Raw genomic sequence first — 3,864 nt, 5'->3', positions numbered from 1 at the left:
TCTCATCGTCTACACTCAACACCATGGCCTGTCGCTTTTCCGTACAATTCCTTTAGCGCTCCTTGTTTTCATGATACAATCTAAAGTATCTTTTAGCTGTTTAAAGGTGGGGTCATTCAGAAACTGGCAGCTTTTACCCATTACTGACAAATGGTTTTGTATACTCATCACTAATTCATACAAACTTTGTCCAGGATAATCATTTCCATCTTTTTTCTTTATTTCAGAAACAAAGCGTGACAATGCAAAATTTAATTCATCTTTCGTCATTTCCTCGAGTTTAGGATATATTACACTAATATTAAGTGACGGGTCTGAGGCCAACTTATTTCTCTCGTTTTGCCAGAAATTAAATGTGTTTACGGCCCAACTATTTTTGTTTAGGGTGTTTTTAGGAATCCTTTCAATCGCCATTCTTTCTATCTCTTTGTCACTTTTTATATCCAAACAGGAGGGCAAGGTGTGTCAGAATGAACAGGCAACGTGTCTCTTACAAGCAGTGGAACAGGCTTTGACATACCAGGAGGCGCAACGTCGACAGCGAGACTTTCTACTTGTGCCGAGCCTTCTCCCAGTTCACCCAGTAACTCTCCAAAGTCTTGAAACAGCCAGTCGTCTTCTTCAGGGTTATCACTTTCAGTGGGTTTCGGAAAGTATTTTGTGTAATGAACACTTCTTCATCGCTGTCACTCAGCATGATGCTTGCAGTTCAGTTGCAGTGTCACCAATGACAAAAACGTGCACGTTGGAAAGCCACGTCTACGCTCCGTGTAGAACACGTGGAAATTCCCATGTGTTTATCCTTAGCCAATGAAATAGTACTATACACAGGTGTGCACTTTCAAAATGGCCATTAATTAATTGCTGTAATCTGATTGGTCCGTGCCCACTCGCAGGTGCAAGGTCACGTGTTGTAAGTCGAATAATGCACTCGTGTCGTGCAATCGTTCAGATATTGAACGGCACTCGGGCCTACGGCCCTCGTGCCGTTCAATATCTGAACGATTGCACTCCACTCGTGCATTATCCTATACTTACAACACTGCTCTTGGCCATTGTCTTTGTTTTGTCGTGCAGTTCTCTGCGAGATAAACATCGACCTGTTCTCAATTTTGTACCGGTACAGTGTAATATCTAGATATTGCACTGCACCGGTGCAATATCTAGATATTGCACTGCACCGGTGCAATATCTAGATATTGCACTGCACCGGTGCAATATCTAGATATTGCACTGCACCGGTGCAATATCTAATATCGAAATCAAACGAGTGCAAACTTGACAACAGGTGGCCGTTACCACACAGTGACCGACACAACAGAAACACTACAAAAACACCCAACAACAAATGACAGTAGAAGGGACTTTAATACACCATGATTTAATTGAATGTCTACATTACAACATTACTTTTTATCGAAATTCAAAGATATGTTTGCTCCCTCTGGAAGATCGGCCTCAAAATGAACGTAACGGACGCTGCTCTTGTTTTCTTTATGAATTTCGACGTTCGAACATTCTTCCACCTGGCACTTCAATTCTTCGTCACACTCCTCTTTTATCGACTGTTTTCCCGGCCCAAAATCTGCCAACTTCGCCATTTTAGGTGGCCTTCCTTGCAAAACTTTGCTCACCTTGAACTGCTGTTCGATGCTTGTTCTCTGTAACACAAATACAAAACTGATTAAATGAGACAGTTAAGATTTTGATTATGCACGTGAACAATACATCGGCAAATGCACGGCATTGAAACCAGAGCAAATATAAACATTTTAGAAATGCCATCGCATGATAGTCCAACTACCGTCATTCATTCGGTACCACTTTTCCGTTTGTACCCAAAAGTTTATCAGTTTATACAAAGTTAATGATACCAAGTTTTCTTTTTGATCAATTATATGAATAAACGTCTCGAGTTATAATTTACTATGTTGTAATTTATTACTACCTTGTAAGATCTAATAGCAGAACTTCGATGACCCGTTTTTTCAGCAATTAGTTGTTCGTCCATACCATCGGCAAATAAGCGAGTGGCAGCTGTGGCCCGTAGACTGTGGTTCGTATAGTATCCTTCAATTCCCGCGTTTTCGCAGAGTCTTGCCACAGTTTTCATTAGTGTATTCCTCCCAACTGGCATCGTAGAACACCAACAATCTGCGGTTATTTTCTTGGCCGGCTGCAAATAGTTTACGTCTTGAGGGCGATCTGAAGGACTAAATTGACATAAACGTGTTAATTATCCGAAATCGGTTAGGGATACAATTAAAAGTTGGACTTGGTGAAGTAATATAGTATACTGATCATGTCAACGTTAACATTAAGGTTGTATGCATCTCGTTATCCATGCTTGTCAGATAATTTCAGCTATTGGCAGAATATGCCCAAGGTTTTTATTCATAAAAATATATAAGTTCACTGGGCTTAATTTTGAAGAAAGGCGCCCTCTATCAGCCAATATTTCTCGTTCAACAAATTTTACTCAGAATATTACAAAACCACCGAAAATTAATAATTTCGAGCGTCGTAGTGGACGACCCAGTAGACCGACAATCGAATTAATTGTTCACATTATGCGCAGTGGAAAGCGCCACAACCAAAATAATCAAGGCACGATATACTTGGAACATCTACCATGGCTCTAGTAAAGTACACTTCAACACTGAAGCAAAACAGGATTCTTACCAAAGTTTGTTGTATGTATCATACAATCGCACAATGCATCTCTCCTTGCAGTCTGTGTTTTCGAACGCAGTTGTAACTTTACGCTTCACTTTCCTTGATGCCAAGCCACCACTGTTTGTTTTTGACACGTCCTCGGTGTATTCCAGATAATATTTCCCAACAATCTCACAGTATTTTTTGCAAATTTGGCCAGGGCGTAAATTCCTGTGCTCTTGGCCCCTTCTCAAACCAAATTTATTCCGAAAAGGACGACCTGAGCGTCCAATAGAGTTTGTGGTGTAAAATCGCCAATCAATTTCCTGCTCCAAAATTTGTTCTCATCGTCTACACTCAACACCTTGGCCTGTCGCTTTTCCGTACCAATTTCTTTAGCGTTCCTTGTTTTCATGATACAATCTAGAGTATTTTTTAACTGTTTAAAGGTGGGGTCATTCAGAAACAAGCAGCTTTTACCCATTACCGACAAATGGATTTGTGTACTCATCACCAATTCATACAAACTTTGTCCAGGATAATCATTCACATCTTTTTCTTTATTTCAGAAACAAAGCGTGACAATGCAAAATTTAATTCATCTTTCGTCATTTCCTCGAGTTTAGGATGTATTACACTAATATTAAATGACGGGTCTGAGGCCAACTTATTTCTCTCGTTTTTCCAGAAATTAAATGTGTTTACGGTCCAACTATTTTTGTTTAGGGTGTTTTTAGGAATCCTTTCAATCGCCATTTTTTCTATCTCTTTGTCACTTTTTGTATCCAAACGGGAGGGGCAAGGTGTGTCAGAATGAACAGGCAACGTGTCTCTTACAAGCAGTTGAACAGGCTTTGACATACCAGGAGGCGCAACGTCGACAGCGAGACTTTCTACTTGTGCCGAGCCTTCTCCCAGTTCACCCAGTAACTCTCCAAAGTCTTGAAACAGCCAGTCGTCTTCTTCAGGGTTATCACTTTCAGTGGGGTTTCGGAAAGTATTTTGTGTAATGAACACTTCTTCATCGCTGTCACTCAGCATGGTGCTTGCAGTTCAGCTGCAGTGTCACCAATGACAAAAACGTGCACGTTGGAAAGCCACGTCTACGCTCCGTGTAGAACACGTGGAAATTCCCATGTGTTTATCCTTAGCCAATGAAATAGTACTATACACAGGTGTGCACTTTCAAAATGGCCATTAATTAATTGC

General features: G+C 40.6%; 1 long non-coding RNA gene across 1 annotated transcript; it reads right to left on the bottom strand.

Moving 5' to 3' along the window:
• Positions 1-1,061: 1,061 nt before the first annotated feature.
• On the bottom strand, positions 1,062-2,891 carry LOC139126607 (uncharacterized). The gene is made up of 3 exons (XR_011550658.1): positions 2,683-2,891; positions 1,949-2,213; positions 1,062-1,661 (listed from the first exon to the last, which is right to left on the bottom strand). It is a non-coding gene; the product is annotated as an uncharacterized lncRNA (long non-coding RNA).
• Between the last annotated feature and the right edge of the window lie 973 nt (positions 2,892-3,864).

This window comes from Ptychodera flava, unplaced genomic scaffold (genome assembly GCF_041260155.1).
Source record: "Ptychodera flava strain L36383 unplaced genomic scaffold, AS_Pfla_20210202 Scaffold_106__1_contigs__length_256847_pilon, whole genome shotgun sequence".
Classification (NCBI taxonomy): Eukaryota; Metazoa; Hemichordata; class Enteropneusta; family Ptychoderidae; genus Ptychodera; species Ptychodera flava.
The sequence above is the reverse complement of the archived record's forward strand: the minus strand, read 5'-3'. Positions and strand labels throughout refer to the sequence as shown.